Consider the following 23,980-nt stretch of genomic DNA (forward strand, 5'->3'; position numbering starts at 1 on the left):
CCAAATCTTGATGTGGTCTAGATTGGGAACTTTTCCAGTCCACACCTCGTGAGGTGTTTTGGCAACCTTCTTTGTAGGGACTAGATTAAGGATATGGGCGGCAGTCTCTTAGGCATACCCCCAAAATGAGATTGGTAGCGAAGCTCTACTCATCACGGAACGAACCATGTCCAACAAGGTCCGATTGCGCCTCTCAGCTACACCATTCAACTGTGGTGTCGTAGGAGGTGTCAATTGTGAGACAATCTCACATTCCTTAAGATAGTCAAGGAACTCAGTACTAAGATACTCACCACCATGATTGGATCGAAGCATCTTAATGTTCCTGCCCAACTGATTCTCCACTTCTTGCTTAAACTCTTTGAATTTCTCAAAGGTTTCTGACTTATGCTTGATTAGGTAGATATATCCATATCTACTAAAATCATCAGTAAAAGTCACACAGAACCGATTAGCATCTCTTGTGGCGGTTCTGAAGGGTCCACACACATCCGTGTGTATGAGGTCCAACAAACCTTCACCCCTAGCACAAGTGCCAGTAAAAGGTGACTTTGTCATTTTACCAAGCAAACAAGATTCACAACTATCATATGACTTTAGGTCAAATGACTCCAAGACTCCATCCTTTTGGAGTTGGCCTATGCGTTTCTTGCTGACATGTCCAAGACGACAATGCCATAAGGATGCTTTATCTAAGCTAGTGGAAGAGTTAATACACAATACATTATTTCCTAGATTATCTACAACAGATACAGTTTCATACACGCCATCACAAGGTAATGCTTTAAAATAAAGAACATTATTAAAGAACGAATCAATACTACCATTATTATTATCAAAATAAAAGGTAAAACCTTGTTTATACAATGCATGAAAGGAAATAACATTTCTTGCCATTTCTGGCAAATAATAACATTTATTCAAATCTAATGTAAACCCACTATTTAGCACTAAGGAATAAACTCCTATCTTGGTGACAGGTGAAGCTTTCCTGTTTCCCATGATCAAGTTTATCTTTCCCTGCTCCACATTCTCACTTCTTTTTAGTCCCTGCAAATCACAACATATGTGAATACCACAACCTGTATCAAGGACCCAAGACTTAGAATGAGGTGAGTTATTAGACAATATAGTGTATATACCTGCATGGTTGGGTTTTACTTTCCCATCCTTCAAATCTTGCTGGTACTTTGGGCAGTTTCGCTTCCAGTGCGACTTTTCATGGCAATAGAAGCATTCAGCCTCATTAGGCTTAGCAGAAGGAGTGACACAACCTTTCTTGGTTTTGCTTGAAGAGGAGCCTTCAAGGGTCTTACCCTTGGTACCCTTAGAAGGGTTCTTTCTCTTCTTCCCTTTGCCATGCCCGATTGCCAAGACATTGGCTGCAGTTGGAGTAGGAGTAGTAGAAGGAGTGACAAAACCTTTCTTGGTTTTGCTTGAAGAGGAGCCTTCAAGGGTCTTACCCTTGGTACCCTTAGAAGGGTTCTTTCTCTTCTTCCCTTTACCATGCCCGATTGCCAAGACATTGGCTGCAGTTGGAGTAGGAGTAGGAGTAGTAACAACCGACTTACCCTTTAGACCACTTTTGGCGGTCTTCAAGAGTCCTTGAAGTTTGCTGAGGGTGACTTCTTCCTTGTTCATGTGATATGTCATGCGGAATTGATCATAACACGATGGCAAGGAGTGCAAAATGATGTCTATTGCTAACTCCTCAGGGAAGTTCACATTCAGCTTCAGTAAACGGTCCACATACCTTTGCATTTTCTGCATGTGGCCCGTGATGGGTTCACCATCCTTCATTCGGGTTGTTATCATGGAGGAGATTATTTCATATCGCTCTTGACGAGCACTTTGATGGTAGCGGTCCATCAAGTCCTGGTGCATCTCAAAAGGATAATAGTCCTCATAGGACTTTTGGAGCTCGGCTGTCATGGTGGCCATCATGATGCATGCCACTTTTGTAGCATCTCTTTCATGTACCTCATATTCAGCAAGCTCTTCAGGAGTAGCAGTTGGCTCGGGTACCTTCAGCTCCTTGTCGAGAACATATTCTTTGTTCTCATACCGAGTGACCATCCTGATGTTTCTGATCCAATCTATAAAGTTGGACCCATCAAAGATGACTCTCCCACAAAGATTCATGAGTGAGAAGGAGCTAGTAGGGTTTGAGTCAGAAGCATTGTTATTGGAAGATATCTGAAAAGAAGAGGGAATATATTAGATTAGATATAGAGATAGTCCTTAACAAAACACCCAAATGTAATATTAAGGCTAGGACCCAACACAATATTTTATAACTTAGAAGAGGGATGCCGTAATCTAAGCTATAAGATATTTGAAGGTAGGTGAATGACGATTCACCAATTTCCACCATGAAAAACAAAATATTTAATTAGGTTTTAATTGGTTTAGAAACTCCTAGATTCTTTGAGATTCATTGAACTTTCTTCAATGGCATGTTTCAATCTCGAGTGTGCCCTTCAAGTTTTGTGACTGGGATGCCGAGGATCACAAAACAAGGTGTGAAGTAACCATGCAAATTACTTGGTACCCTTAATGTATTACCCCTCAATCGATGTGCCGGTTAACCACACACGCTCCATCGATACTATGATAAACATTAAGTCACCCTTTACCTACCTTGTTAAGTTCAAGTTAGTGTGCCGGTTAACCACACACGCTCCACTAACGACTTAAACAAAGTGTAAAGTGTAATTTCATGGATTAGCACCTTATTCACATTTTACTAAAATAACTAAGATTGGGAATTCAATAAAGTTTAGTTACTTTAGTATTATCATTATACTTTTAATGAGAATTTATAAGTCCTTGTCCCACTCGTTCGGCTAACGACCCTCCACCGATCAAGGAAGCGGTGGGTGAGAGTGGACACCCATTAAGTTGACATTTTATAGGCAACAATCTTATACCCCCCTTGTAGACCGGCTTCGTGAATGAGGCGTACTAGCGGTAAGACGACTTGATCTTATACATATATAAATATTATTAAACTTATAATATTATAAAGTATAAGGGTTGAATTTTAATTTTTAAAATTCTAGGGGTTGGAACTAAAGTTTTTAATATGACTTTACATGTTCCAAAACTTGAGGGCAAGTTTTGTAAACTTTCAAAACTTTTCATTTCTCATAACTTATGAGTTAATGGTTATTAAAAATGAAGACTCTTCATTTTTGTAACCTATGTGTTCTTTTAATGGTTATTTAGAAATGTGACTTTTGGTTATCCATAACTTAAGAACTAGTTATGGACTCCATTAAAACACATAAAGATCAAGAATTAATCTAATCAATTATTAGCACATAATTTCTATGATCTTCTAAACTCATATGTTTATGAGTGTTCATATCAAAAATTTCAAGAATCGTAAGTACATATACAAAACTTGAAATTTTGATACGAGCTTTTGAAAAAAACTTCGATTTTCAAGTTTTTTTTTTGCATCAAGTATCAAATAAACAAACCAGGCTTTGATACCACTGATGGGTTTTTGAGCATTCTAACACTCCTATGGTGTACATGCAACCCTAGAAACCTTGGATCTATGTTTGACTATGATACATGCAAATAATTATTTTTCCAAGGTTCTTATCCTATCTAGAATGGCATGGGGAACTTGAATCAAATAAAGCTAGTAGAATTACTTACCTTGTAGTTGTAGTTGATTGCTTGGAGTTTTAGAGCCTAGCACCAATAGTGTGGATGCCTCAAATGAAAATCACAAATCACCACAAACTTGGAAACTTGAGAAAATAGTCACAAACTTCTTGAAATCGGCCCTCTTAGTTTACACACATCAACTAGTGCAATTTCAAGAACCAAAGCCTCCTTTATATAGTGTGGTGGATTAGGGTTACATCCATGTAAACCCTAATACCCATGTCTTTTCATTTCCATGAGATACATGGGTTAAAGCTCCATGGAGTATCCATGGACTTTCCATGCAAGCCTAGCCCATTCCAAATAAGCATTAGCCCACACTATATAAATACAAGAGCCCATATTTAATTAGTCATATTTTTGATCTCTAAATTAATTCTAAATTAATTATATATCAATACTAATTAAATAATATGATTTTATATTAATATATTAGGACTTATAATATATTAATAAATCATAACTTATACTATTCTCAAACGATTATCCATAAATTGTTCGGGTGAAGTGCAACCCAAATGGACCATGCCGGGTCGGGTCAAGTACATACCAAATATAGTTATGGACTTAGATACTATATCCAACAAAAAGGAGGTCTACAAGATGCATGGGGTGTTTATGGCAAAAAAGTTGGCACCTTTATGCCATAAAGACCCCCAATAGCCCCAGATCCGAAGTGCAACTCTAATAAGCACATCCACAAAATTCGATTTTTGCTTCTCTATACTCATTAAAAGGGTAGAAACAACCCCAAAACAAAATCTAAGAGATAGATGGTCAAGGTTCCATCTTTTTACCTCAAATGAGCTTAGAATGGAGTAAAACTTTTGGATCTCCTTGCTTCTACTTGAACTTCCAAACTTCCTTCTCCTTCTCCAACTTCAAACACACAAACAGATGCACAAAATCGCTTGAGAGCACTCAAACAAGGCTAGGGTTTCGAGTTAGGGTATTCTGGAAGTGAGAGGGACGATGGAGGCTGGTTTGGGACGAGTTAAGTTGTTTAAATAGGGTGCAAAACTAAATATTAGGGTTTTGTCCAGACAGCTCCTACTCGTCCAGTCAGTCTTCCGACTCATCGAGTAGGTCACTTAAACCCCCGATCAACAGTCGAGTCTACTCGACGAGTTGGGCCTCCAACTCGCCGAGTCCCAGAGTAAATTGCAATATTTCTTGAATTTAAATACGTACCAGGAATCGGGTGCTACATCTACTGTGAAGGTTTCATTTAGTGGTTGGGAGTTTTGATTTAGCAGGTGTTCGAATTTATGGCTCATGAATCTCTTCTCAGCACCACTATCAAATAGAATGCATGCATAAGTATTGTTGAGAAGAAACGTACCCGTGACCACCGTAGGGTCTACCACAGCTTCTTCGTGACCAATTTTCAGTATCCTCCCAACTCCACGACATTTCCAGCTTTCAGATAATCTCTTTTGAAATGTACAACATCACCGCATCCATAACATGCTTGACCTACTCCTGCGGCAGGTACTTGGTTAATCGGTTGGGGTGGTGATTTACAGAATCGGGCAGTATGCCCTTTTCTGTTGCAGTTTCGACACTGCATTTCTCGGCAATTTCCATTGTGGTGGAAATTACACTTGTTATATTTAGGGAGGTTACCAGTATAACGCTTAGCTGGTGCAGGGTTAGCAGGAACAAAAGCAGGTATAGTAGCAACATGGACCGCCACTAACTGTTCCTTTTTCGAGGGTTCCTGAGAAGATTTGCCCTTCCTTTTATTCCAGGCTTTCTTTTTGTTGTTTTTGTTATTGTTGTTGTTGTTTCGCTTGGGTTGTTCTGGAGCAGCAACCACTAAGTTTTGACGGGCTCCATGGTCAATAAGGGACTGTGCCAACTCTTTGGCAATGTCAAAGGTAACAGGCTTGGAAGCAATAACACTTCCCTGAATTTGGGGTGACAGCCCCCAGATGTACCTTTCAATCTTTTTGCTCTCCAGAGCAACCATTTCTGGACATAGAATCTCTAAGTCGCAGAACCTATTAGTGTAGGTTGTTATGTCTGAACCAACCATAGTAAGACCCCAGAGCTCTTGCTCGAGCTTCTGAATTTCACCCCGCGGGCAGTACTCCCGCATCATCATTGTCTTCAAGTTCTCCCAACTTATAGAGTTAGCCACTACTAAGGTCAGTGACTTAACATGGCCGTTCCACCATGTTAGGTCTCTATCAGCAAAGGTACAGACAGCGAATTTAACTTCGCTACCCTCCGGGAAGGAGCAGATCTCGAAGACTACCTCTATTTTCTCAATCCATTGCCTTAACGCCATTACTCCCCCAGTCCCGTTAAAGGTCCTGGGTTTGGCGTTTGAAAAGTCATTGTAGGTACACTCCCGATGGTGCCCGTGACTATCACCCTGATTGGAGGGGTGTGCGCCACTCCCCGATCCACTTGCGATAGTGGTGGTTATATGAGACATAGCAGCTGCAACCGCTGCAGTGACCGCCGCCTGAAACATGGCAGCGTCAAATTGAGGAGGTGGTGGCGGAGGTGGTGTTGGCGCTTCATTAACATGGGCACGCCTTGGGTTTCTCCGTGGAGGCATCTTTCACTTTAAGAATTAAAAGATGAAAAGACAGTCATATATCAAAAATGAACATGAATATGATATCTCCAAACTAAAACACTTAGTTCCATATGAATCTTGTAAGGAATTGGAAAAAGAAGTCCACTACAAGTACAACTTGCAACAGGATAATATGAATTTGCGTGGTTATTTTTCAAAGAGTATGAAAATGCATGTCGATTGTATTGGTATATTAAGTACAAAGAGTTTGGAAAACTTGACCTTAAACAAGTCTACAATACACCACAATACTCAGAAAACATCAACATCAAACCGACCTACCGAAAATGAAATTTTCACGGTCATACTGAAAATCATGAAAAATAACGCTACATATCCGAAGACTTAGGCTATAAACAAAAGAGTAAGTAGTGAATGTGTATAGTATAATCTACTTCCTACTAGATCCGACCCTGGATTTGGCTAACTGGCGTTCTATTTTGCACATACGCCTTTCTTGTGTTATTTGTCGTTCTCGTAGTTCTCTAATTTCGGCTTGGGATGCCGCCAGTTCTCTTAGTAAGAAATTAGTACGATCCCTTGTTGCATAATGACTGTCTTCTAGGTTGCGAATGTGAACGATGTTGACTCCAGTAGCATCATCAACCTGCATGACTCAGTCGATAGCAGCTCTTCCTTGTTCGTCGTTACGCGCACATGACGAACTAACACCGGGAGGGCTCTGTCTGCTGAGCCTTCTGTGTCCAGATTGTAGAAGCTTCGGTCTCCTTGGTAAGGATGGTTCTGACCCTGTTCGTTACTCCACCTGTCTATGTTTACCGCCCATAGAGGCGTCGGGCCTTGGAAGTTTTGCCGTGGATTGGGATTCTGGGCAACCGGTGGGGGATTGTAGGCTTCTGATCCTGAATCAGCATCTTCAGGAAAATCTTCTTCAAAATCGTCATCTAAGGGAATTTCAGGATTCTCTTCTGGCTCTGCATCGAGCCATCCCCCATTTCCCTGATTGGGAAAGTACGGGTCTCCTGGTAGATGGAATCCAGCAATTGTTATCTAAGAGAGAATAGGGATATAAGAAATATCGAATATAATTAGTAAAGATAAATTGCAAATACAAGTTTCTACGAGAGAAACTTACAGTTAACAGATAATGAATTCTGTTTGGGATAACTCCTAGTGAGTCCTTCTATAAGTACATAGTGTATACTAATTATATATAACTTAGGTCGAATAGTCCTTCGAATAAATGATTCTACTCTAAATCCACATCCAAACAAGGAAAAGGAAATAAAGCTTAGACCACTCATTCAGAGTCTATACAACCTTCATCATATATAACCGTGATGCATGCACTTAGTACTTATAGAACTATCAGCAAGAGTCCTTTGTTTTCATGTAGTTTTTTCTTAGTATATAGTGCCTAAAATACTCCTATAGTATTTTAACTTTATGTTCTGTTCTAGAGTTCTTCTGTATATGTATAGTTGGTAAGTTTTAGACTTGCTGCAACACTACCTTCACTCCCAAACACATGTTGGTCGTATCTTAAACCATTATAGTTGACTAGGCTATATTGATCCCATATATGATTACATAACTGCCCAGGTTTGACTGCAGTGTCCAACATCCAAATACTTTTGAGTTGTTATGACTGTGATACTTCTCTTGTAGGTGTGAGTGTTAGTATACTTCTTGTAAAAATACTTAAATTTTAAAAGTATACTTGTAGTCAGAGCTCTCAACCCGAATGTATTTATAGTTTGTATATCTTTTATGAATTGATATACTGAGTTCACTATAAATAATGCTCTGATACCAATCTGTCACACCCCCAAACCAGACGGCAGAAACGTCCGGGGGTGGATGACTTCATTTGTAGTATCACAACACATGCATTATAGTAATCAAAGTACAAACAACCATTACATTAATAAGTATAATTTTTTACATGTGTTAAATCATTGTATATTGACACCAAAAATAGTTATAGCAAAAGATAGAAGACATGACTCAAAATAGCTCCGTCTTCTCAAAAGCTCGGGGAGTACCTGTCTATTGATTCCCTAAGAATACATGTAATTTGAAAAGAGAGTATCAACATAAAGTTGAGTGAGTGCATAAGTATTTATGTTTGAAAGCTTGTTTCTGTTCTTTGAATATGTAAACTGTTCTAGAAAATCCTATATTTTCTGATGTATATGAAAAATAGTATTAATCTCATAAAACCATTCTGTTTGTAAACCAGTGTTCTGTATTTGTATTCTTTTGTATAACCTGTAAAAGTGAGTGTGCATGGCTTCACCAGCTGTTATTGTAAATTGAAATGTAATACTGTAAATTGTATATTTGTAAACTAGTACTTTGAAAATGTACTCATGTTTAGTTAATTATACACTAACCATATTGCTAATATCTTTTTAATGAGTTATTATAACCATACTATGACTAGATGGACTGAAACAACGCTTTGAAGGCATCAAAACTGTTTATAACAATTGTCACTCGTAGGCGTGTATGCCCGGCTGTAGCTAGCAGTCTGAGTGAACGGTTGTCAATCCCATATAGATCTATACACACTTGTTTCGATCCCCGACTGGAGATTCTGGTTATAATGTCAGGACTTTAACTATGTTGTTTAAATGAATAAACAACCTGAATCTATTGACTTATAAAAAGCATATAGACGTTACGTGTATAATAGAAGTGAAAACCCAATCATTCTGAAATAAATGATTGATAGTATGCTCCTGAATTAGTATTCTAAAAATGTATTTGTAAAATGTATACCCTTGATTAGTTTTAAATCAAACCCTTGTTCTTGTAAAATGGTGTACTCTAGTATACTTGAATTGTAAGTTAGTATTCTTTGAGTCATAAATTATACCTATTATAATTTATATGTACTTTCTGAATTGATACTAACTGTTCATGAATGCAACCCCTTGCTCGACATGTTACTAAGGGTATTGAAACTGAATGAAATAACTTTTATATTTATATACATATACAAATATATATAACTAAAATTTAAACGACATTCGGACAAATAACCGATACTCTAAGCCCACATCCAAACAAGGAAAAGGAAATAAAGTGAGTTATCAGTCCTAAGCCCTTTAAATCTTATATATATATATATATATATATATATATATATATATATATATATATATATATATATATATATATATATATATATATGTATGATTTGTGGGGAAAAACATAAGCTTATAAAATAATTTAAAGATTTTAACATTTTGAAATACTTTTGGTGACTTGATGTCATTTTAACACAATTTGAAACCATTTGATTTAAAGATAATTGAAATCCATTTTGGTGAGATATTTTGAAATCATTTGTTGCAACACAAAATCCTTGTGTTAGACTAGTATTCCCCCCCCCCCCCTTAAAACTGTAAAAACTATGAAAATACGGGGAGTATGAACTCACCTTTTAAAGGGTGATTCGATTGATGATTTGATATAGGACGTTTATTTCCACAAGTGAAATCCCATAGTAAAACAAGTCCTATAAAGCAATTTATATAGCATATATGCAACCAATTAGCTAATATAATCATAGGAATGATTCGAAATTGGACTAATATGTAAGTATAACTTACAAATGGGAGTGTTAGAAGCTAAAATGGATGCTGAATTGAGTTCACGGCCAGGAGGGTTCACGACCCATGAGATGTTCACGGCCCTGATGGTGTTCATGGTCCTGTGTTCTTGATGAATGAAGAACACCTAAAGATCCTAAGCAAGTTTCTAAGAAGATTCAAAGGTTTTCAGATGGGTGTTCATCTACTCCGATCGATGACCCATACGTACTTGCTAGTTGTCTGATCTGGACCCACCATTTATGGTCATCCAAAAAGAGGACTGTTACACTCCGCTCTGATCTCACACTCTATCCATAATGAAACCTATCAGATACTCAACCTATTTGGAACTAAGTACCTTTTATAAGTCTATGACTAACCCATACTATTACATAAAGGCAAACTGATTTCCAACACTGTTCTTATTAAGCTGTACTATTATAGTACACAAATAACACATATTAAGCGGTACTATTATAGTACACAAATAACACATAGTATAATTAATAAAATTAACATTTAATAAATACTTTTATTAAATGCTCTTGAAAGTAACTACGTACTCACCTGACAAAAATTGGTGATTTGAGGTTAGGGCAACGCTTCGCCTTAACACTTTATCCTTCCAAAAGACCTAGATTAAAATGGTACTAAGACTTAGTCCATTTTCATATTTCTTGTGACTATAATATGATAGTCTAGATTGCTCAATCATGTCTTCATCAAGATCTATCAAATATGAAATAACCAGGTAGGATCATATCGGAGGTAATGTCCATTTGGTATACATAGTATACTGTTTGGAAATCCCACTTTAAACACCTCACTAAATCCCGCCTAGACATCAATCCCATAAGTTGATCAATCACTAAAATGACTCGGAATCACTGATAAATATTATTTGTTGGTTCATAGTAACTACTATGACTATAAATATAAGTTACACTTAAATTAACATAAATGTACCTAACTTATAGAGTTTTCTAGCGAGAACTGGTAAATACGTGGACAAAACTCTTACCCGGGAACTTCTTTTTCTCCGGCTATCTGATGTCGCAGGGCCTCGCTAAAGTAGTTGGGAAACTAGGGAGTAAATGGGATGAAAGGTATGAAGAATTCCAGAGAGAATATGAAGGAATAAGGTGAGAAGAATGCTGAATTTCGAAGGTTTATATCGGCGAAATCTGAGGGTGCACCGTGCGTAAGGAAGGTGCGTGCCGTGAACATCGTCTGAAGAGGGTGACATGGCATCGCCTGAGTGGTGATACATGTCGAGTTTCTGGTGGGGCTACGTCAGGATGTCGGTGCGCATCGTGCCCTATGTCTGCACGCAAATACTTTAATTTCATAGAAACTTCATATCTTCTTCATACGATCTCCATTTTCGACACTCTTTATATCCACACATAGCTATCGACGAGTACTACAACTTTCATTTAGACTCCGTGATCAGCTAATTCTCACTTTATTTTTAAAGCTATATTTTTGACAAACTTAAACTGTTAAAATCCGTATAAAAATCATAACTCTCTCTTACGATATCCATTCTCGACTGTCTTTATATCGACGGGTAGGTATTGACGAGATCTTCAACTTTTGTTTAGATTGTTTTTCCTAACAATTGACCAATTTTAATTTTGGTTTCTTAACCATATAGTGGTACGCTGAAACTTTGAAGAATCGTAAGTTACTCTCACGAAGTCAAATTTGGACGTTTTATATATGCACGAGTTCTATTTTCCGATTACTACGACTTTTGTTTAGATTATTTCTCCAAAATAATCTTTTATTTTTAATTTATATTTTAGCCATATTTATTAGGTTTTGGTGTAAGATTTCACATAGATAGCATATATACCAAATATCAAGAAACACGTATAAATGTCTGAATAATTTACTTTTATTTATTCATAGAAAATTCCAATCTTCGAACGACATACATATAGATTCATCACTATGCTTAGTGACAAACGCGGACGTTACACCTATGATCGTCGGTGATATGCTTCCTCGCCACCGGTGATAAGCTTCCTCGTTGCTGGTGATGAGTACCCTTGATGGAATTGACGGAAGGAAAGTAAAAGCCGATGAAATTGAAGAAAGGTTGTGGTAATCGCCGGTGAAATTTTACAGAGAAAACTGAAAGTCAGTAGACCAACCGTCGCAACTAAAGGCGTCGCTGCTATTGTGATGTACGCCGCATGTTTTGAGCTGTTATATTAGGCACAATATTAAATGCTAAGGTTTAATACCGGGGATTCACACGGATCGGGGGTCAATCAACATTAGTGGCGACGCCTTTAGCGGCGACAACCACCTTCTGTGGCGACATATAACACGAAAGTTAGATGTCGCCGCTAAAGGTTTCCGTCGCCGCTAAAGGCATCGCCACGAATGTCCATTGTTCTTGTTGTGGAAAACATCTATGACTTAAGGGAACTCTGATGACACACACAAAAAAAAGTCGGGTGTGGCAGAAAGGTTGAAGTCGGGAAGTAACAGCCCCACCACCTTACCCCAAAGATCCCATGATAACCAAACCAAAATTCAAATTGAAAATTTAAAAAGTCAAATTGTTATAAAAAAATTGTGCAACGAACTAAACTTGACAATCAATATTTGAAAGACTAACAACTTTAATGCATATTTTATGTGTTATATATATATATATATATATATATATATATATATATATATATATATAAGTTATATATATATATATATATATATATATATATATATATATATATATATATATATATATATATTTTATGTGTTATATATATAACCCGCGTTAAACGCGGGGAACGTATTAAAAAAATTACGAAAAACATTTACTGCAAATAAAATAATAAAAAAGTAATAAATCATAGAGTAATATAAAATATTTAAATAGTTCATTACAAAAAACCAAGGTTCTAAAAAGCTCGCAATGGCTCCGCCAAGCTTTGCTAAAACGCCGCCTTAACTCATATATGTGTACAAAAATGAATAATAGTTGAAAATACATCTAAAAATATTAATTATATAGAAGATTGCCGCCTTAAGTCACGCCTTACAAACGCCATGACTCGCCAAGGCACGGAAAAGCTTAAGGCTTGACATTGCCGCCAAGTTACGCCTTACGTTATTTAGAACCTTGCAAAAAACAACTATGTTCGAATGCAAAATAAAATATATATAACCACTAAATTAGGTAAAAAGTAAACCATGCATATAATTATGGTAGGAATAAATAAAATATAGAAAAATACATTTTGAATACTTACACTATGATTTTATTATGTTACCATATGTAAACGATGTATATTTATGCAAATAAAATTTAAATTCCATTTAAACAAATATAAGTAGGTGAATTAGCATATATAAAAAAAATTATTAATATTCGTGTGTGTGTGCATATATATATATATATATATATATATATATATATATATATATATATATATATATATATATATATATATATATATATATATATATATATAATAAATTTATAAAATAAATGATGAACGAAAGAAAAAGAAACAAAATATGCATTAAATCAAAACAGTTCAATAACTTGAAATTGTCATAACTTCCAATTCTATCATCGTGTTCACACCAAATAACAACCCAATAAAATTTTAAAAACAACAAAAAGATCCATAAACAGACAATTAAAGTGCGACACACAAAAGATTAAAAAGAAAATGTCTCTAAACATATTGAAGATGATATGTAAAATTTTGTTGGGTGGCTTCATATTAGTCCAACTTTTCCAACTTTGGGATCTTCAATGTAGAAGGAACAGTACCAGTTTTTCAAGAAGACCACTCCAAAGAGTCAGTGTTGGCATCAATCTCAATAGGGCGTTTTCCCGTATGATGTTACAGCTTCAAGGTCATCATGCACAAAATTAGTATTCTCCTGTAGAAAACAGAAAATAATAAAAATCCGATCAAGTAAAATATAAAAAAAATATATATTCATTTTTTACTTTATATATTTCTAATAACTTAGTTACTTAGTTAAAAAAATAATAAAAATATAAAACCAAATCTGATTAAGTGGAAATGAAAAAAAAATGATGATTATAAAAACTCACCTTCTTCCACTGAAAACTATGTAGACTGATGAGGAAATTGATCATCTTGAAACAGAAGAACGTAGGTAACTAAAGTGTGGCTTCACCAATTCTCCTGAGTTGTGAAGCTTTCTCTGCATACTTGTAACGCCCGTAGATCCGGTCTAGTCAATTTAGAGATAATAGGGGTCGAAAAACGACTTTTCGACAAAAGATTATTTAGAATAAATAATCTTACCCAAGTTGTAGAATATGTCTCAAGGGTTCCGTACATATAAAGAACGCCGAAATCCGAGTTATAACGAAGAAGTTATGACCCGTCGAAGTTTTACGGTAAAACCGGCACGACACCGGGAAGCGTAAATAGTGAATTTAAGATAGACCGAGTTTTAGCCTTAGCGATCTAAACGAAAGTCGTAGAATACGTTAAACCGAGAGCGTCCATAAAAAGAACGCCCAAATCTGACTTCGTATGAGGAAGTTATGATTTTTCGAAGTTTTGGCTTAACAGTGTACAACCCGAAGTTTGAATATTAGATCGAACGGTTTTTAGCCGACACAACCCAAACGAGAATCGAAGATGTCGTTAATAGTAGCATAACGATAAAAAGACAGACGAAAACGGACGTCGGATGAAGAAGTTATGAATTTTTAACGGACCAATCCTGTCCCGGCCTGTTAAAAATATAACTTTTATAATAAATTCAAAATTAGCCGACGGAGTCTAAACGAAAGTTGTAGAGTATGTTCCCGCCTATGTCTGGATATAAAGAACGTCGAAAACGGAGCTCGTATGTGAAAGTTATGATTTTTAGAAGTTGGGAAAGAAAAATGTGAAACTGTGAGGGGGGTGATGACGTGGCTCAATCAGGGCCGTCGCTTGCTGATCACGGTCTGGTCTTCGGATTCGGACACGTCGCCTCGCCATTACGCCCCGCGTCCGAAGTTGGGTACGCCCCCCGTACTCCGGCTCTTATCCGTTCCGAGTGCAAGACAGCTGGAGGCTCGTTGGCAGCCTCATCCGAAGATACGCGCCGCGTCGCAGGCTATAAAAGGGGGCGAGGGTTTCCGGATTTTTCACATCAATTCTCATTTTCTCTCTAGTTTCTTTCTCTCTCTAGCTCCCCAAACCACCCCTAAGCCCTAGGAAAAAATCCCTAGCCCCTAAAGGAAGCCCCGAGGCTCCTAGAGTCCCGAGAAAAAAGGTCTTTCGGTTCGGAAACGCTGCTCCGAGCAAAGCCCGGTTTTCTTTAAAATTCGCTGAAAGTGAGGTACGCCTACGCAATTTTTAATATAACTTTCAAATAATTATAGTAATGTTATTGGGTTCTTAAATAATTATTTGGGCTATTATTATGAGTTATATTGAGTGTTGTTTAACGCTTATATAATAATAATAATAGCTAGACTATTAATTAGTCGCGGTTAACGTTAAAACTAAACCCTAGTGGTATTTATACTAGGTTTTGGTCGAGGAAAAATTGTTTTGAGATAACGAAGTGCTGTTCAAGTGCCAAGTCACCACCTAATCAGGTGAGTGCATAGTTACTTTCATCTTACACATAGATATGAAGTATTTTATATAAACTACGTGCTATGTGTGCATATTATCTGATTACTTGCTGTCTATGTTGGATGAAAGATTTTATACATGTTTTAAATGATTTAAACTGTATATATATATATATATATATATATATATATATATATATATATATATATATATATATATATATATATACTACGATAATATGTTGGGTAAAACATGGGTAGATGAATGATGAGGGATGAAAGATGATGTGAGTGAACATTGACAGCTATAGACTTAGTGCCTAAATAATATCAGCAGTTATGAACTTAGTACCTGATGGATAAACGTTGGTAGCTATGGACTTAGTACCTGATAAACGTTGGTAGCTATGGACTTAGTACCTATTAGATGAACACTGGTAGCTATGGATTTAGTACCCGATGAATGAACTTTAGCAGCTATGGATTTAGTGCTTTACGAACGAGCATTGGCAGCTATGGACTTAGTGTCTGTCTTATAACCCTGGAGGCAAGGGACTTCGGAATGAACGAATAGATGACTCTTAGGGTAGACCCTTGAGAGTAAGGAAGATAATGGGGATGGGTAATTGGGTTGATTGTTTGATGTTTAAACATAATAATTATATTATTGTGGGTTGAAAACCCTATGTACTCACCAGGTTTCCCAACCTGACCCACTCAAGCTTATTTGTATCACAGGTGTCGATACGAAGCTACTTTACACTGAGAGATTTAAAAGAGATGTAGTTCACTAGTGTAAATAATGTAAGTTCTGTTTATGCTTATGTTTCTGTATTGACAATGACATCCCAATGTTTTGAAAATGAATAATAATACATTTCCTCGGAAATGCTTTGATAACCTATTTATCGTTGTTTCTGGGAACAAATTCCGCAATATTTTTGTTAAAAGAAGTACTCTGATTTTTATAAAGCATAAACAAAATCGGTCTTTTACGGCCGTGAAAATGGGGATGTCACAGTTGGTATCAGAGCATTAGTTTAAGCGAACTAGGAATTTGTAGGATTTCTAGACTTAAACTTAGAATGCTAAGCGATGATTGTGAGGTGTGAGGACTAGCTTATTTTAGGAATTATGCCTAAAATGCTTTTATGTGCTAAATTCTTTGTGCCTGATATGCTGTTATTTGTTCGGATCTATGGTCTGTTGCCGACCGGATCTGGAAACCTTATGTGTTTAGGATTCTAAACGTACGACTACGATATTAGAACTAACATGTAAACGTTTCGGAGTGATAACGACGGTTTAAACGACTATCCTAAATAAAGATCTAAATTCACCTTATTCGGTGAACCGATCAAGATGGCAAGGACCCGTAGCGGAAACGTGAATGCAAATGGGAACCGAGATCAACCCCCAGTGATACAGCAAATACCAGTCGTAGTAGAAGTTGCACCTGAGCCAATCACCATGGCTGGAGTACAAGCCATGATGCGAGCTATGTTAGCTGAACAAAGGGAAGAAATGAGGCAAATGATGCAAGAGAATAGGGACGAAGCCACCGTGCCCATTGTGCAACAAGAGACGATTCCCGAGCAATCGGAGGAAGGTAACTATAGCCGCCATGTGAGTCAAGCTAGGACTCAAAGAGAACGAAGGAATGACCCGAAGAGGGGAAACGACAAGGATGTGCAGATGTATAAGATTTTCTTGGGTTCCAAGCCACCAAGTCTCTCAGGAAGCCCAAATCTTGTTGAGATTATGGACTGGATCTCCGAAATGGAGATGGTGTTTGAAAGTTGTGACTGTAGCGACAGGCAGAAAACCGTCTTTGCAGTCAGACAATTAAAGTCTGGAGTACTAAGCTGGTGGAAGCTACTAGCTAACACAATGCCCAAGGGAGAAGCAAGCAAGATGTCTTGGGAAGATTTCCTGGTGCAACTGAAAATGCAGTACTGCTCTGAGCAGGATCTTCTGGAGATCAACAATGAGTTCCAGAATCTGAAGAAGGGAAGGATGAGTGTCACCGAGTATGCTGCAAGTTTTACGGAAAAGATGAAGCTTGTCCCCTACCTAGTTCCAACGGAACTTTCCAAGGTCAATAAGTTTGCCAATGGATTACCAGCGGACTTTGGTCCAATGGTCAAACAAGCAACCACTTTGAAAGCCACCATCGGGGCAGCTAAGAATGTTGAGACCCAAATAAGGGAAAAGGGTCTGGAGAAAGCTGAAGTTGGCGAGAAAAGGAAGCTTCAAGGATCCTCAAGACCTGATAATAAGGGAAATTTCTCAAAGTCTAACCTGGATGACCAAAGGTATGGAGCCAAGTGGTGTGAAAAGTGCAAGAAGAAACACTTTGGAAGATGCAACGAAGAGGTAACCTGTTACAAATGTGGAAGGATTGGCCACAATGTGGAAGGTTTGTACACAAAATGATAAGGTATGCTTCGGATGTGGAGGCAAGGGGCACATGTCTAGAGACTGCCCGAAGAAAAATGAAGCAACAAGGCTAGGGACACCGCCAAAGCCAAGGGCATTCCACATGATCCTCGACGAAGCAGACAATAACGCGAGGGATCAAGGATGAGGAATTCATATCCAAAGATCGAGTTATGAAGTAGCCAAGGGGATAGAATCATACGATGTAGCCAATTAGAGGCATAGACTAGGGTGAACTTGAACACCTATGTAATAGTTTCAAGAAATAATAAAGCCTTCGTTTTGTTATCTGATGTGATAAGCTGTTATGTGATTTTCTTGATGACTTGGGGACTGCGAGACAATACTTGGGACGAGTATGAGTAGGTGTGAAAGGTAGTAGATGCATATACTACCGAAAGCACAGGACTCACGCTTGGATCAGGGAAAGTCACAAGGTTACCAAGAAGCTGGTAATTGATTTCGTTTTATTCAAGTATGTCGTTACCATCGTTTCGGTAATGACTAAGAAGATGATTGTTATTCCGACCCTAGTGGTCATACCAAATTGAGTCCGACCAAGATAAGTATGTTACGTGGTTCAGAGAACCAAGTTTGATGTAACATCCGACTTAAGGCAGAAGATTGAAATGGAAGATAATCCAAGCAATTGTGATCATTGTTAAAGTAAGAAATTTGTAACTAAAAGGTGATTATACCGCATTAGAACATGAACGAAGGTATATTCAATTATGGAATTAGAGACTTGAGTCTAAACGTTGCATCATACGATGAGAGGTCATTAGAACATGACCCATCGGTCTATTATGATAATCGAAGGAAGAAACTTATCTCAATTTTGTTAAAGAAGGAGTCTCCAATAAAGATCAAGATCGTGACGTAAATATCATGATTGGAATTCTAACATGAGATAGAGAGCGGGTCCAAGATCGGGCACCGCCTGCAGCCAGGAAGTCTTAGAGTTAGATACTCGTTCGAAGAAACATCAAAGTTACGTTATTACTTAGGATGAAGAGATAACGTATGGAGTCATCATGTGAGCCCTGTTTCGTTGATGATTCTGGGACGTAATCATCCTAAGGGGGAGATAATTGTAACGCCCGTAGATCCGGGCTAGTCAATTTAGAGATAATAGGGGTCGAAAAACGACTTTTCGACAAAAGATTATTTAGAATAAATAATCTTACCCAAGTTGTAGAATATGTCTCAAGGGTTCCGTAACGCCGAAATCCGAGTTATAACGAAGAAGTTATGACCCGTCGAAGTTTTACGGCAAAACCGGCACGGCACCGGGAAGCGTAAATTGTGAATTTACGATAGAGTGAGTTTTAGCCTTAGCGATCTAAACGAAAGTCGTAGAATATGTTAAACCGAGAGCGTCCATAAAAAGAACGCCCAAATCTGACTTCGTATGAGGAAGTTATGATTTTTCGAAGTTTCGGCTTAGCAGTGTACAGCTCGAAGTTTGAATATTAGATCGAGCGGTTTTTAGCCGACACAACCTAAACGAGAATCGAATATCTCGTTAATAGTATCATAACGATAAAAAGACAGACGAAAACGGACGTCGGATGAAGAAGTTATGAATTTTTAACGGACCAATCCTGTCCCGACTTGTTAAAAATATAACCTTTATAATAAATTCAAAATTAGCCGACGGAGTCTAAACGAAAGTTGTAGAGTACGTTCCCGCCTACGCGTGGATATAAAGAACGTCGAAAACGGAGCTCGTATGCGAAAATTATGATTTTTAGAAGTTGGGAAAGAAAAATGCGAAACTGTGAGGGGGGGTGATGACGTGGCTCAATCAGGGCCGTCGCTTGCTGATCACGGTCTGGTCTTCGGATTCGGACACGTCGCCTCGCCATTACACCCCGCGTCCGAAGTTGGGTACGCCAGCGTACTCCGGCTCTTATCCGTTCCGAGTGCAAGACAGCTGGAGGCTCGCTGGCAGCCTTATCCGAAGATACGCGCCGCATAGCCAAGGATTACGCCCAGCGTAGTCCGAGGCCTCGCAGGCTATAAAAGGGGGCGAGGGTTTCCAGATTTTTCACACCAATTCTCATTCTCTCTCTAGTTTCTTTCTCTCTCTAGCTCCCCAAACCACCCCTAAGCCCTAGGAAAAAATCCCTAGCCCCTAAAGGAAGCCCCGAGGCTCCCGGAGTCTCGAGAAAAAGGGTCTTTCGGTTCGGAAACGCTGCTCCGAGCAAAGCCCGGTATTTTTAAAATTCGCTGAAAGTGAGGTATGCCTACGCAATTTTTAATATAACTTTCAAATAATTATAGTAATGTTATTGGGTTCTTAAAATAATTATTTGGGCTATTATTATGAGTTATATTGAGTGTTGTTTAACGCTTATATAATAATAATAATAGCTAGACTATTAATTAGTCGCGGTTAACGTTAAAACTAAACCCTAGTGGTATTTATACTAGGTTTTGGTCGAGGAAAAATTGTTTTGAGATAACGAAGTGCTGTTCAAGTGCCAAGTTACCACCTAATCAGGTGAGTGCATAGTTACTTTCATCTTACACATAGATATGAAGTATTTTATATAAACTACGTGCTATGTGTGCATATTATCTGAGTACTTGCTGTCTATGTTGGATGAACGATTTTATACATGTTTTAAATGATTTAAACTGTATATATATATCTACGATAATATGTTGGGTAAAACATGGGTAGATGAATGATGAGGGATGAAAGATGATGTGAGTGAACATTGGCAGCTATAGACTTAGTGCCTAAATAATATCGGCAGTTATGAACTTAGTACCTGATGGATAAACGTTGGTACCTATGGACTTAGTACCTGATAAACGTTGGTAGCTATGGACTTAGTACCTATTAGATGAACACTGGTAGCTATGGATTTAGTACCCGATGAATGAACTTTAGCAGCTATGGATTTAGTGCTTTACGAACGAGCATTGGCAGCTATGGACTTAGTGTCTGTCTTATAACCCTGGAGGCAAGGGACTTCGGAATGAACGAATAGATGACTCTTAGGGTAGACCCTTGAGAGTAAGGAAGATAATGGGGATGGGTAATTGGGTTGATTGTTTGATGTTTAAACATAATAATTATATTATTGTGGGTTGAAAACCCTATGTACTCACCAAGTTTCCCAACCTGACCCACTCAAGCTTATTTGTATCACAGGTGTCGATACGAAGCTACTTTACACTGAGAAATTTAAAAGAGATGTAGTTCACTAGTGTAAATAATGTAAGTTCTGTTTATGCTTATGTTCTGTATTGACAATGACATCCCAATGTTTTGAAAATGAATAATAATACATTTCCTCGGAAATGCTTTGATAACCTATTTATCATGTTTTCTGGGAACAAATTCCGCAATATTTTTGTTAAAAGAAGTACTCTGATATTTACAAACTAATAATATACAAATAAAAAGCAGAAAGTTTAAAAACAGAAAAAAAAGTACAAAAACTATTTCCAATTGAAGATTACCTGGAATCATTGGTGTAAAGGAAGATTTGCCAAGAAAATATTTAACAATATCGGACACGGATATTCCTTGAGGTGTGAGGGAATAAATTGTGTAATGTGACATAGATAAAAGACTGTTTGATAATGCGTTTATTCACCGAATCAAACACGGTTATTGGAAGGACCCAAAAAGCATATAAAATGACCATTTAACCCTCACAATGATTTTAGTACTTCAAACGCTCATGTCGAAAAGGAAAGAAGGCGGAGTCTTAATTACCAGATGTTGGAGGTGTTGGAACAACATAAGCACCATAAGCTCTTGAACAGGTTGGAGGAATGTCATTTGCTGTTAAACTTAACAACAAATTGAGGCTAAGCTTTAAGCCCCTCACTCTTAATTAACCTTATGTAAATCAACAAAGTTTCTTCAGGAAGTTCAAGTGAACCCATATTTAGCTAAACTGTATCAAATCTCAGCTGCTTACATTCCTGTTATGGTCATACAATACAATTTATTAGGGTAGAATTGGAAGTCAAGAAATAAGTGAAATGTGATTTGACATTTTGTGAGCTGTGACAATAGCTAATTACCTGTATATACTCTTTGAAAAAAGATGAACCTTTTTGAAGCAGATATTCTGTCACACCCCAAAACCAGGAACGGCGGAAACGTTCGGGGGCGGAGGACGTCATGTACAGTATCACAACAATGAATAGTAGTAAACAAGCAACAACATCATCCATTGCATTAATAATATAATTTCATACAAGTATGTTCTGTCAAGTTATATAGACACCAAAATATACATCAAAATAAAAGATGAGTCTTGAACGAACTCCATCTTCTTAAAACCTGGCTCCGGTACCTGTCTACTGGTGACCTGAGGATACAAGTTATTTTGAAAGAGAGTATCAGCTTTAAAGCTGGTGAGATCATCAGTATTTTAGTGTCTGTATTTGTATGAAAGTGCATGTAAGTATGTGCTGTGTAAGTATGTAAAAGTTTGTGAATGTTTGAAGAGGTTTGAATCTCCTAGAAAACCCTATGTTTCCTACTAAAAGTAGCCTTCTACCAAGGCATCTAGTATCTGTGTGTGTGTGTCTCTTGTAAGAGTGTGTATTTTCCCAAGTCCGACTATCATTTATCAAAAATATAGTTTTTACATTACTGTATATTGTGTGAAGATCACAAGTGAATGCAATGGGAAAATGAAATAGTATTGTAGTATTGTATTAAGTAACTACTGCTGTACTAACTACCTTAATGCAATTGTAATTTAAAGTACCATGTGATCAGCCTGTATCCTGCTACCGACTATACTACGCGACAATGTAAGATGTCGGAGAAAATGACGTTTGGAACCCGTAGACTTGCAAAGTCCCACTATAGCTAGCAGCAAGGTGTAGGATAGTCAATCCTGTATAGATCTATACACAAACTCATACGCTCCCCAATTAAGGAGATTTTGGATACATGAACGGTCATGACAGGTAGTGCCATGCCCCGTTACGTGGCTCACATAACTGAAGAAATGTATATGTAATGTATGTGCTAGCTGTATTGTATGTTCTCCCTCTGTCTAGCCTGTATTGTAATGTACTGTGTGTACTAGCTGTATTGTGTGTTCTCTCTATCTAGCATGTATTGTAATGTACTGTGTTTACTAGCTGTATTGTGTGTTCTCTCTATCTAGCATGTATTGACTCATGTATGAACTGACTCATTGTATGATTCATTGTTCTAGTAATAGTATTAGTAACTCCCTAAACTACACCTATAGTAGCTTACTAGTAATATGATTTGAATGTATAAACATGTATGTATGCCTTTGCTACCCAAAGGTATTGAACTGAATGAAAGAAGGAACTTTTATATCTGCATACATATACATAATATATAACTAGGATTCAAACGACCTTCAGACAAATAACCGATACCCTAAGTCCATAACCAAACGAGGAACAGGAGGTAAGGTGAGTTATAAGTTCTAAGTCCTTTCAATCCTACTTATATAACTATATCTATAAAGATATACATTTAACAGAATATAAGTGTAAAAGAGTTTAAGTAAAAGTATTTGGCATGTAAAAGAGTTTGTAAAACAGTTTGAAGTAAAATAGTTTGGTAACACAGTTTGAAAAGTAAGAAATCCACTTGTTTGGTAGTTATTAATCACATGTGATTGATATAATAACTATAATAGATCAACTTGTATCCCCCCATAAAAGCATTTAAAAACATTTAAAAGGTTAATTAAGGGGGTATGAACTCACCTGTAGTGAGTGGTTTGGATGAACGGAATGTATAGGATGCTAAGTGTCAAGTGAAGACTTGAACACACACAAGGATCCTAGTTAACATATAATAACACACATATGTATCCAATTAGTCATTAAAAAACTAATTAACCAAGTTTAAGACATCCTAAGACATGTAAAACACTTTATTTAAGTGCTATAAGTCCTAAGGATTGCATATAAGGGTGGTAGGACCTTGCATTTGAGTTTAGGGTTCAAGGGTAAACTCCCTTGGAGTTTACGGTTTTGTGACCATAACTCATTGAGTTTACGGTCGTAAACCCATGAGTTTATGGCCGTAAACTCATGGTACTTTTACAATGTTGAGTTTTGAAGCTTTACAAGTCCTAAGAAGCATTCCTACTTCAA

The sequence above is a fragment of the Lactuca virosa genome, chromosome 4 (assembly GCF_052849685.1).
Source record: "Lactuca virosa cultivar CGN04683 chromosome 4, Lactuca_virosa_CGN04683_v6, whole genome shotgun sequence".
Classification (NCBI taxonomy): Eukaryota; Viridiplantae; Streptophyta; class Magnoliopsida; order Asterales; family Asteraceae; genus Lactuca; species Lactuca virosa.